This window comes from Drosophila biarmipes, unplaced genomic scaffold (genome assembly GCF_025231255.1).
Source record: "Drosophila biarmipes strain raj3 unplaced genomic scaffold, RU_DBia_V1.1 ptg000019l, whole genome shotgun sequence".
NCBI lineage: Eukaryota > Metazoa > Arthropoda > Insecta > Diptera > Drosophilidae > Drosophila > Drosophila biarmipes.
This window is the reverse complement of record NW_026114537.1, coordinates 4,469,197-4,481,908: the sequence shown is the minus strand read 5'-3', so window position 1 is coordinate 4,481,908 and position 12,712 is coordinate 4,469,197. Positions and strand designations below refer to the sequence as shown.

General features: G+C 43.4%; 1 protein-coding gene across 2 annotated transcripts in view; it reads right to left on the bottom strand.

Moving 5' to 3' along the window:
* LOC108035851 (uncharacterized) overlaps positions 1–12,712 on the bottom strand; it is a 64,534-nt gene that overhangs the window by 5,203 nt on the left and 46,619 nt on the right. The window contains exon 1 of one of the 2 annotated variants that reach the window (XM_050890280.1): positions 5,365–5,436. The exons of the other annotated variant lie outside the window; for it this stretch is intronic. The gene's annotated coding sequence lies outside the window, so the exon portion shown is untranslated. Of the gene's footprint in view, positions 1–5,364; positions 5,437–12,712 lie in introns of those variants that run through there. 2 annotated transcript variants of the gene reach the window in all.

The window sequence follows — 12,712 nt, the reverse complement described above, 5'->3', positions numbered from 1 at the left end:
ATTTTTAAAATTTAATTCAAAATGCAGAACTAATTATAAAATGTTATTTCCAAGCGTAGGAGGTTATAAGTTAAAAAACTTCAAAGATATAATTTTTCAATATTATTTTACCACTAATTTTCCGATTGTTCCTATGGGAATTCAGATTTAATTTAATAAAGTTATATGCAAGCTTAGAAAGCTATATGGTATATGGTCCTATGGAAGCTATAAGCTATAGTTGTCCGATCCGGCTGGTTCCGACTTACATACTACCTGCAATAGAAAGAAGAGTTTTGGGAGAGTTTCAGCCCGATAGCTTTAAAACTGAAAGACTAGTTTGCGTAGAAACGGACGGACAGACGGACGGACAGACGGACGGAAAGACGGACATGAATAGATCGACTCGTCTTGTGACGCTGATCAAGAATAAATATACTTTATGGGGTCGGAAACGTCTCCTTCACTGCGTTGCAAACTTCTGACTGAAATCATTATACCCTCTGCAAGGGTATAACATGGGAGCATATTGCAATTCCCTCCTTATATGTTATATATTTATTTACATTTATTGAAAGTAAAAGTGTTTTCCAACTTATACCCTTAACTTTATAAGTGAAGTGTATAAAAATGGAGTCAATTCGGTATAGATTGGATATAGAAAAATAGATATTCAAATTGAAAAAGCAACCTTTTGGCGTTGATTTGCTGATTTAAACAAGGAAGAACGCTATAGTCGCGTGCCTCGACTATCAGATACCCGTTACTCAGCTTTAGGAAGCAAAACCAAATGGAGATACTTAAGCAGCAAAGCGATATTTTTAAGGGCCGCCTACCCGCTATTTCAGTATATGTTATGTGGGCGGCAGACCCTATTTAAACGTTTAAAGCGTTTGTGGGTGTGGCAAAGTACCACTATGTATAAAGAGGTCATCTCGTTTTCAAAAGTGGCTAGTTGTTAAAAACGTCTAATCAAAGCATCTGAGAAAGTATTTTATAAAGGAAAGGAGTCGTAACTAAGTTGTTCTCCTTATCGCGACCAAGTTTAATGACAATGTGAATAATAATTTGATTAGGTACAATTTTCTCGTTGCAAAGCAAATGGCAGTTGCGGTGTCGACTAGAGATCGTTACGCTGTGGCGCGAGCTTCGTTAGAAATTTCGTTAGTTAGAATTTGTTTAATTTGCTTCTGTGATCTGGTGAGTCTTTACTGTTCCTAATACTTCCTTCTCCAAAAAGGATAGCAGATTCAACTTTTTGACGTTTGACAACGATTTCTAATTGTGAATTAAGCTATTGAACAAACCTAAATATTTGTTAATTAGGTATTTTTTCATATGTGGTCTGCTTACTTTCTGTCATAACAATGCCAGATTTTAATTAATAAAATAATAAATAAATATCGAAGTGGCTAGCAAGGATGAACGATTAGTTAACTATCTAAATGGAGCAAAAAGGAGATCGATAAATGCAAGAGGCATTTCTTCGAAGTCAATCGATTGGTAGTGACAAGGTAGTGACGTTTAAGTTGAAATTTATATACAATTAAAACTGTGGACACCGCAGTTTTAAGCGGCTTGTGTGCGTTATGGTGAGTGTGGACAACTTTATGTTAAGTCAAAAGATATATATTGCCGAAAACATAATATTTCAGAAAACATTTTTTTTGTGATGGGCACTACAAGCATGTAGTATACTTATAAATGAAGGCGCTAGTCACAATTGTAAAATTTGATTTTAACTTATATGGAAATAATTACTAATCTTAACAAATACAATTCAGTTTTTTCATTATTATTATTTAAAAAAAAATTTACTTTTAAATATTTAATTTTATTTATTCTTATTTGTTTTAATTTTTAATTTGCTTATTTTACCTATAAAATTTTAATTTTTATACCCTTGCAGATTTCAGTCAGAAGTTTGCAACGCAAACTTCTTGATCAGCGTCACAGGACGAGTCGATCTAGCCATGTCCGTCAGTCCGTCCGTTTCTACGCAAACTAGTCTCTCAGTTTTAAAGCTATCGGGCTGAAACTTTCCCAAAACTCTTCTTTCTATTGCAGGTAGTATATGTATAAGTTGGAACCAGCCGGATCGCACAACTATATCTTATAGCCTCCATAGAAACTATCGGGGAAGAAATTAAAAAAAAATTATATCTTTCGTGTTTTTTAACATATATTTCTAAGCTTGGATATAACGTTTGTAAATTAGTTCTGAATTTTGAATTAAATTTTATCAAAAACAGACGACTATATATATATAGCTGTCATAGAAACGATCGGATAATTGGTGGGAAATAATGTGAAACAAATTATAGCTTTGGGGCTTTTGACATATTATCTTATAACATTCAGAATATACATTTTTATATTTTTTAGAATTTCGAATTGGATTTCATAAAATTATCGATTATTTTTTATAACAGCAAGGGTATACTTTACTTCCTTTCTTTGTTCATTTTTAATTATCATTTTTATATATAAATTTATAGTCTTCCATGGCATTTTTAATTGAGTTTCGTGACTAATTGCCTTGATAATGTGTAGCAGTTGGTTTCAAGTGCGAACAGCATATACAACTGGCTTCTTGTGCATAGATACTTATACTTAAGGCTTATTATATTTCTAGTTCTTCTAAAAACTAAAAGTGAGTTTTTCATAAAGATACGACGGCTCTTGTCTGCTTATAATTTAATGGAGTAGCAAATACAATTTTAATTGTAACGTCACTTATATGGTCAGCTTTGTCTATTATAAATATATCTTGCCACATTATTGCACGCTACCTGCAGCTTGCGCTGACCTACGGAGCTGCAGTCACTGCACACCTCTATTCCTTAGAAAAGTTTCGGTATGAGGTACATTTTTGGAATTGTCTCATTTATTTTGGTCGGTAAGAATTCTTTGGTCAAGTATTAGTTTCTAAGTATTCTAAGTTTATTAATGTGATCATTCCAAGTCAATGTCTAATTAAACGTAAATTCTAGATTAAGTGCAACTAAAATGAGATGTTTTCCCAAATGTTTGATTAAACGTAAATCCTAGATTAATTTCAGTTAGGACCCAAATTAATGGTTAATTTTTGCAATATATCGGTAGCTATCCCTCTTTTACCTACAACAAGACATTTAGACATAGGACGCCTTAAATACATTTGAACATCATCAGCATACATATGTACCTCATAGTTCGACATGTTACTAGGTAAATTATTTATGTACATACACTGAAAACAGTAATGGACCTAGGACGGATCCTTGAGGCACACGAATACACATTATTTACGAAAACCGACTGCCCACGATTGCAAAAATAAGAGGAAATTAGTAGCACTGATGCACGCGAGAAATTACATAGATAAAGATAGATAGCTTAATACAAAGAACTTTGTGACTTACCGTGTCAAATGCTTTGCTATAATCTAAATGAGTCAAAAATGTTACGTTGTCAGTATCCATTTTTACCCAGATGTCTTAAGATATTTTAATTATAGCTGTTGTACAGCTTCTGCCAAAACGGAACCCCGATTGCCTGAGTTAGAATGTTGTTAGCTTTTAAATAATTCGTCATCTGATTAGCAATAAGACGTTGGAAGACTTTTGACAGATATAGTAGGACTAAAATTGGCCTATACTCATTTGCAGATTTTATGGTTGGTATTATTGTTGCTTATTTCCAAGAGTCGGGAAATATTGATTGTGTCAAGGCAGAATTATTTATAAAAGTTATGAATGGTAATTTTTTTTGTCAATATTATCTTTATAAATTTTGGGTTTATGTCATCGACTCCAGTTGCATTTGACTTAATTAGTTACATTGATTTAAATACATCAGACTCAGTTACACACGCGAAAATAAAACTATTATCACAGGTACCATTATCACAGCCGCAATTTATATTCACACAATTTCGATATGTGTTTTGAGGTACTTCACAGTCTAAAAATTAAGTTAATAAGGATTGTCATCACATTGGGTGGTATTGGATATACCAATGCCTAGTTTATTAATATCAGCCCATTTCTGCAGACTCGTTATTGCCGTAGTAAATCTGTTAAAGAAATATTTACGTTTTTGTTGATTAATTAATTACGAAACTTTTTTTATGTTGCGCTGTTTGCTGGCTTATCTTGTATTGCTTCCATTTTTTAAGTGCAGTATCCCGTTTGTTAATAAGTACCTTAATTGCTAAACCAAACCATGGATTTTCACGATGATTGGTCATTTTCGTCACTAATGGTACTGATCGGTTGTATAAGTTATTAAATTTTCTTGTAAGACAGTCAATTGAGAATTCATATTTGTATAGTCATAGAGTAGCAGTCACATAAATTACAGTAGGTACTTAGCAAGGCGTAGTCAAAATTTATAAAGTCCCTATAAACTAAATGGTTTTCAGTTAAGTCTGTATTAATATTATAAATTAAATAAATAAGACCGTGTTTTGAAAACATTGCCATTGAAAGTTGACTATAAATTTTATCATAGTCAGTTACAAAAAATAAGTCAGGTAGTGTATTTGTTTAAGACAATATATTGATGTCGTCCGTTAATTTATTTTCCCTAAGGATATTGCTGTTGAAATCCCCAGCAAGGATAACATCCGAATGTGGGGTTGGGAACGCTTCCTTCTACCTAATACATACTTCCCGACGAATCTAGTATAGCCTTTTACTCTACGAGTAACGGGTATACAAAGTATTTAGTTTATTATTGTTTTTGAAATATTATTTGTTCAGTTGAGACGCCGTGTCGACAGTGATCTGTACGGCTATCATATATAAGAGGAGCTCTTGGGAGTAGTTAAAGGATTGAAGTTCAAATATTGTAAAGAAATCTCGTAGGCTGGGATATACTCAGTCCCGCTAGGGTCTCTTTACCGAAAATATTTGTAAAGATATAGGACAAAAAGGTCTAGGACGAAAATCGGTGGGCTGGCGTGAGATGTAGAGTGCCAGCCACCGGGATACGGGTGAGAGAAATAGTTTATTCGGTGTCTGTAGCAGAGTGAAAAGGGTCAGCGGTAACGCGCATTTGGGCCTGGCTCAAAGAGAGGGGATCGATTATGGGGACAACTTTTCCCTAGGGCAGAATTTGTGGCCTAAAATCTAGGCATTTGTCTGGAAATATTTATATTTATGCGTGGCCAGCTTGATTGGATTTTTCCCTACGAGTTGCATTAAAATCAGGCGAAAAATATTTTATATTTATTAGAGCATTTTATTTCTTGGTTCATGTTTTTCTCGGTGCTCGCAATTAACGGGTTAGGTTAGGTTATGGTTTATAAATTCTAGCCTACTCTGGGCGAAGCCGCATCGAGGCCTTCGAGAAATTTCTCATTGCACGATGGCCAAAATGCGGTTCACTCCACTCACTCACCCGTCTCGTCTCACGCACACACACACGCGTGACTCCGGGTGCTCCGCCGCTGGTCCTGAGCCGGCACACTCTCCTCGAGGTCGTCTAGGTAAACTCCTTCATGGGTCACTTGGCATCAGACCGAAGGCAAAAGACTCCTGTTGTCCACATAAATTTGCTCTGCTCGCACTTCTGATCCCGTGCACCGCCTTTTCCAAAAGAGACCTAGACAAGCTTTGCCGCCGCGTTTTGTTCAAGTTCTCGGCTGCTCTGGGTTTTTTCCACTTGTCGAAGTTACGGTACTCCTTTTCTCTCCCTCTTTCCTTGGCGCGTGCCAATTTTCGGGGGTTGTCCTCGATCGAATGTCGTCTCTCGCTTGCTCCTGTGCGGCGCTGCACTTATCGTGGTGAATATTTCGTTGCTCTACTGGGGTGTGTGTGGCTACTGCTGATGCGAGAGCGGAGGGGGAAAGCTTAGCTTAAGATACAATTATTGGTTAAGCTTACATATTAAGTGAACTGTACAAAGTTTTTTTTACAAAGTTAAGCGCGAGGGTTTTGTTTTGTTGTTAGCTGCTGTTGTTGTTGGCGCTGGCTGCTGTTGTATTGTCGCTGGCGGCTGGTGTTGTTGGCGCTATTTGTGAGGGGTCAAACGACTCCTCACATTCCCCTCCTACTTTGGGGGGCGTTGAGAAATGGTGGTCCGATCTGTTTTCGAGATGTGCACCCGGAATTTCTCTACTCCGGCATGGAACAGGAACTTCCTGCTTACCCGCCGGTTCGTGCCCTCCTGTGGCTGCACCAGTTCGACCAAGGAGCGGGGAATGCGTCCCCCCTCGATTAGAACGCGCCAGTGGCGGGGTGGCAAGACCCAGTCTTCGTCGGCCAGCGGGTATTCGGCCTGTTCCTCCTTGGTCAGGGTTTCCGGGGTGTCTCCCGAAACGGGTGTGGGGCGGTTCTCCGGACGCTGCGCCTGCTCCCCCGGGCCATCTCTGCCTCGACATGGTCCAAGATCGTCTAGAGTTCATCTCCTCCTCGTGGGCGACGTAGACTGAGTCAGAGCTCCATGGGCCGTCGTCATCGCTGCTGCTGGGGCTCTGGCCGTCTCGTGGGGGTATGACCACCTCTGTCACGTCCCCAAACGGCACTATGTTTGGCTCCACCGCGGCTTCCCAGGCGTGTATGGCCGCTTTGACCAGGCCTGGGGCAGCCTTTTTCCCGCGGAGTGGGGTACGCGCCCAGGGTCGGGCTGTGCCTTCGCCCCGTAGCAGCGTCGCGCGTTGGGTCTCCTCCGGATAATCCATGCGGACTCCGTTCGGGCCCTCGTTTTCTACAGAGGCCGTGGCTTGCGTCGCCATGCGCCACAGGTGGGACGGGTTGTCCGACGGCATGTCTGTAGGGGAGAACAAAAGGGTATTAGTGATTTGTTTTAACGATTACTAATTGAGTTTTAATTGTTTAGTTAGTAATCATGGGGGAAAAAGGTCCGCTGCAGAGGCACTGGGAGCGTTGAGTTCCCACTAGGGAAGTGGAACGTTGTTTTTGGCAAGTTCGTTGCTATTGTGCCGTCTTCGTACGGGCTTCTGGCGCTGCTGCTGCGCTACTATCTTCGTGTATGCTTCTCCGTTGCTTCCGCCTTGTTGCGGGTATTCCTTGGTTTCTCTGCTGCTTCCGCCTTGATGCGGGTATCCTTGGTTTCTGTATCTCTGCTATTGCTAATGCTCTGCTACGGGTTTTTAGCGTCAATCGATCGTTAAACTTGCTCCGCCATCTGAATGTCTTCGTTGTCGTCCAGTCGTCTGGGGACCATATTCGGGTTTCTGGCTCGTTGACTACTTCCTTCAAAACTCTAAGGGATCCCGTTCTGCGTTGCCTGCCCTGGGTATTTTGCAAGCGCACTATGGTGGGAGAAAAGAACTCAATTACTTTGTACGGGCCTTCGTACTTGGGTGCTAGCTTACCGGCAAAGTTATCCGCTGCCCTGGACAAATGATGCTGTTTTACGAAGACCAGCGATCCTATGGTCGGTCTCCACGCACGTCGCCTGAGATCGTAATGCTTCCGCTGCTCCAACGAAGCTCTCTGAGTGTTCTCCTGTACTACCTTGAAAATGTCCCGTAGCAATTCCGCTTTCGCTTCAGGTGAACGTGGCGCTTGGCTTGGTCCTGGAGTCACTTCATCGTTCAAGGCCCCTGGGAGACGTGGCTCTCTGCCTTGGACGATGAACGCTGGACTGAATCCGGTTAGTCTGAGATGCTTCTATTAATTGCCAGATTCAGTTCGGGCAGAAGTTCGTCCCACGTCGTCTGCTTGTCCTTGATATACTGGGCGACCATCGTTTTAATGGTGCGATTGGCCCTTTCTGTCGGGTTCTGCTGCGGAGTATAAGGTGCTGTATGTTGGATCTCCATTCCCGCCTGTTTGAAGAAGGCTTTGAATGAACGACTCGTAAATTGTATCCCATTATCGCAGACAAATGTTCGAGGAATACCAAAGTGATTCAAAATCCTCTCCCGAAAAGATTTTTCGAGATGCGCCGAAGTAGCTTTTCTCAAGGGGACCAACTCAACCCATTTCGAAAAGGCGTCGAAGAATACGAGCAGCATCGTATTCCCACTCTTGGATCGCGAAAGGGGCCCAATAAAATCGGCGCAGACAGTATCGAACGGCTCGTTAATCTGTCTGGTGAACCCGCCGGTTTGATTTGGCTGACTTTCAGACTTACGAACATACCTGGCAATATCGCGGAAAAAACGGGCCAGTAATATCTCTGGGCGATGCGGGTGGTTGTCTTCCTGATTCCGAGATGACCTGCCGTGGTCTGGTCATGGCATTCCGACAGTACTCGCTGTCGGTGTTCCTTGGCTACGCACAGTTTCCAAGGCACAGAGTCTTCCTCGTCAGGTCGGGATCCGATATGTCGATATAGCTGTTGGATCTCGTACGCGTAGTCCGGTAATCTTCAGGCCTCTCCTGAACAAGTTTCAGCAGCCCCTGGTACCATGTGCATCCCGGCTTATCCTCCTGGATCATCTGAAGTACTTCTAAAGGCTGTCGAGAAAGTGCATCTGCAACAATGTTCTGGCTCCCGCGTCGATAGGTGACGCCAAACTGGTACTGCTGGAGTTCCAACGCCCAGCGCGCTATGCGGCCGGTGGGATTACCAATCGATTTGAGCCACTTCAAGGCGAGGTGGTCCGCTATCACCTGATGGCCCATATAATAGCCAGACACTCCTTTTCTGTGGCGTTGTAGGTCTCCTCGGCGGCAATGAGGCGTCTGCTGGCGAATGCGATGACTCGTTCTTCTCCCTGGATTTTCTGCGTTAAAACTGCTCCTAGGCCGATGTCGCGGCGGCGCCTCCGTGAGTTTTCTTTTGAGTTCCTCGAACGCATCTTGCTGCTCCTGCTCCCATTGCCATTTCTTTCCTTTCTTGAGTAGCAAAGACATGGGCTGCACTACGCTGGCAAAGTTGGGTACAAATCTCCTGTACCATGACGCGATCCGTAGACATCAGTAGCTTGATTCCGTCGAAACGGATTATATTGCACGGCGTTGTCGTCTCGAGGCCCTAAAATACTGCTGATCGGGGTGGCTTGCACCTCGTTATCTGGATCGTTGTTTGCTGGACTTAACGCGTTTGTCAAGAGAAAAAGCATAGCTAAGTCGTTAGTGGGGCTGCTAATTAGGAGAGGGTTCAGCTGCAGCGAAGCGCGGCGGCATTGGAGAGTGGCAGACACGCCACAGAGGAAGTCCATGCCCAATACCACGTCTTCCATGATCGAAGGGAAAACTAGCTGTGGAAAGGTGACCCAACGTTGGTCCAACCGGACTTTGGCTACCAGAGACTTGGTTATCTCCTTGCGTGAGCCTTCCGCGAGGCTGACATGAGTGTGTACCGACCGTACGTTGTGTGGCGTCCCTACACGTTGAACAACTCGTTCGCTTACGAAGCTTCTGCTAGCTCCGGTATCTATAGTAGTGTTAAACTCCAGACCCTCGACTTGCACCTGCGCGATAATTCGGGGATTCCGGGGATTCCTGTAGGAAGTCTCCGTCCGCTCCCCGAGGGGGTGAAGACTCCTCTCGTTTCCCGGCTAAATACGACGGCAACACTCGAGAGTGCGTACTCCTCTGCGACCACAATCCCAACAAATGAAGACTCTGGGATTGCGACATGTAGCTGACCGGTGACCCTCCTGGGCACAATTCCTGCAAGCAAGACTGAAATTCGGCACCATTGACATGTTCCCCACTCGAGGAACTGATGGTGCAACTGTGGCTAGGGTGGGTGGTCGTCTGGCTGGTCGTGTGAAATTTAGTTGACCTGTTGGTGATGCTAAAGTGGTAAGTTGCTGCAAAGTGGTGAAGTCGTGCCTCCTTGCGTACATCTGATACTCCGGTTGGAGATTTTCATAGATTCGGTCCAACTCCTGCTCCGCATTATACCCCGCTCTGTGCATCATGAGTCTGATGTTAAATAGGTATTGTTTGAAAGTCTCTCCCCGTCGCTGATCTCTGGTGCGGATCTCATCCTCGAGTCGCTGAAAGTACCTGGGTGGCAGAAAGAACTTAAGAAACGCCATCTTGAAGTTCGTCCAAGATTTTCCTAGCAGCTGGCTTGTCCGAAACCAGTGCTCAGCTGTATCCGTCAAAAGACCAGGGTGGACTTCGTATGCGGTGACTCGTTCCTCGAGGTGTTGGATGAAGGTGATGGGGTCCGTGGTCCCGTCAAAAGTGATTCCCCAATTCTTCAGCTTCTCCGCTGGACCGGATGGATCTCCGTGTCTCCAGCTACATCGGCGGCACATCTGCCTTCCAGTGCTGGCACCTGAAGCTGTGTTGTACCCGGTGGGTGTGGGTTCGGAGTCGGTGAACGCTGCTTCCTATCCGTTAGGGCGGCTGTAATTTACACCTTGCATTCCTGTAGCCGCTCGGCTATCTCCAGCACGTGGTCGTCCCGATTATTGAAAGCAGCCAGCCGGCTCATCATTTTCTCAACTGTTCCGGTTGCTTCCAAGGAAAACTCCTTCAAAATAGCCTCCAAATCCCGCTTCCGGAGATACGAAATTCAACTCGCGCCCATATTGCTGTGAAATAATAGTTAACTGGCAAACGACAAGGAAAATTTCGATAGGACGAGAGAAATTCTTGAACGAGGGTCAAACGAGGTTCGAACTGGTTAAAATCTTCATCGAAAATGTTATTTTATTTGTCACCAAGAATTTACTCAATTCCCACGTGCAACGATGGTGATCACAATCCGATGTCACTCGACGATTTAATTCCTAAATTTTTCTCGACGGTGATTGAATTTTGTTAGACGACGAGGTAGTTTTAAGTATTTCCACAAAGATGTTTTAGAGAGCTGCCGATGCACGAGTTGACTCGGCGATGGTTATATGAGAAGCCCCCAACCGATGTGATCCTGTTGCCTGTACTTGATCGACTCCTGCTCGTGTGAGAGAGACGACGATGAGGGTGAAAACGAAAAACAAAATGGCTACTCTGTGGGGATTATACGATAGCTTTTCCTTACCTCGTGCTTTCGAAACTCTCGTGTCCTGAGTTGGCTAACCTAGAGGGCTCCACTCTCTCCTTCTCCGATTATCTGCCTGCATGTGTTTCTTCCTCACATGATTTGCTGGCCACGTGATCTTGCAACAAAGAATCTCGGATCTTAGGCTATGTACTTTGGTCTGCTTAGAAATAAATGTATGTGTGTCTGCGTGCGTTAGAAATTTCTCGCTGTTTGTGGGTATACTTTTGTATAAGTTCCCCCAAATGTGTCGTGTGCTCTGCTTAAATTCTAAGTTTTTCTTTTGATACCAGCGCATCGAACATAACCTCAAAAGAAAAACTTATATATATATATATATATATATTTATATATATATATATATATATATATATATATATATATATATTTATAAAAAATATACCAGCGCATCGAACATAGCCTCAAAAGAAAAACTTAGAATTTAAGCAGAAACAAAACAAAACAGACACAAAATTTCTAGGGCAGAAATTTGGAAATTTTGTGTCCCTCGATATAGGACTCTCATTACGTTTCGACTAGTACGAAAATCGGTTGTCTGGCGTGAGATGTAGAGTGCCAGCCACCGGAATACGGAGTGAGAGAAATAGTTTGTTCGGTGTCTGCAGCAGAGTGAAAAGAATCAGCGGTAACGCGCATTTCGGCCTGGCTTATAGTATTCGCTATGAGAAGGCCGAGAGAGAGACGATAGATTATGGAGACAACTTTTCCCTAGGGCGGAATTTATGACCTAGAATCTAGGCATTTGTTCTAAAATATTTATATTTATGCGTGGCCAGTTTGAGTGTATTATTTTCCTACGAGTTATATTAAAATCAGGCGAGAAATTTTTTGTATTTATTAGAGCATTTTTATTTCTTGGTTCATGTTTTCCTCAGTGCTCGCAAGTTAACGGGTTAGGTTAGGTCAGGTATATAAATTCTAGCCTACTCTGGCCGAAGCCGAATCGCGGAGTTCGATAAATTTCTCATTGCACGGGACTCTCGCTAGCCAAAATGCGGTTCACTCCACTCACTCACCCGTTTCGCTCTCACGCACACACACACGCGTGACTCCGGGTGCTCCACCGCTGGTACCAAGGCGACCTCTCCTCGAGGTCACCTAGGTAATCTCCTTCCTGGGTCACTTGGCACCAGTCACTCGACTGCAGCACTTTTCGCACTCCGAAGGCAAAAGACTCCTGTTGTCCACATGAATTTGCTCTGCTCGCACTTCCGATCTCGCTCGCTGTGTTACCAAGAGTCCCCTGCTCGCACTTCTGATCCCGTGCGCCGCGTTTTCCAGAGTCCCCTGCTCTCGCACTTCTGATCCCGTGCGCCGCGTGTCTAAGAGTCCCGCTTTTGATCCCGTGCGCCACTTTTTCCAGAGTCTCCTGCTGATCCCGTGCGCTGCGTTTTTCAAAGTGACAAAGTCAAGCTTTGCCGTCGCGTTTTGTTTAAGTGTTCGGCTGCTCTGGGTTTTTTCCACTTGTCGAAGTTTCGGTACTCCTTTTCTCTCGCTCTTCCCTTGGCGCGTGCCAATTTTCGGGGGCTGTTTTCCTCCTCGATCGCATGTCGTCTCTCGCTTGCTCCTGTGCGGCCCTGCACTTATCGTGGTGAATATTTCGTTGCTCTCCTGGTGTGTGTGTGTGTGTGGCTACTGCTGATGCGAGAGCGGAGGGGGAAAGCATAGCTTAAGATAATTCGTAAGTACTAATATAACTACAAATCTTAAATTATTGATTAAGCTTACATATTAAGTTAACTGTACAAAGTTTTTTTAACAAAGTTATGCGCGAGGGTTTTGTTTTATTGTTAGCTGCTGTTGTAGTTGG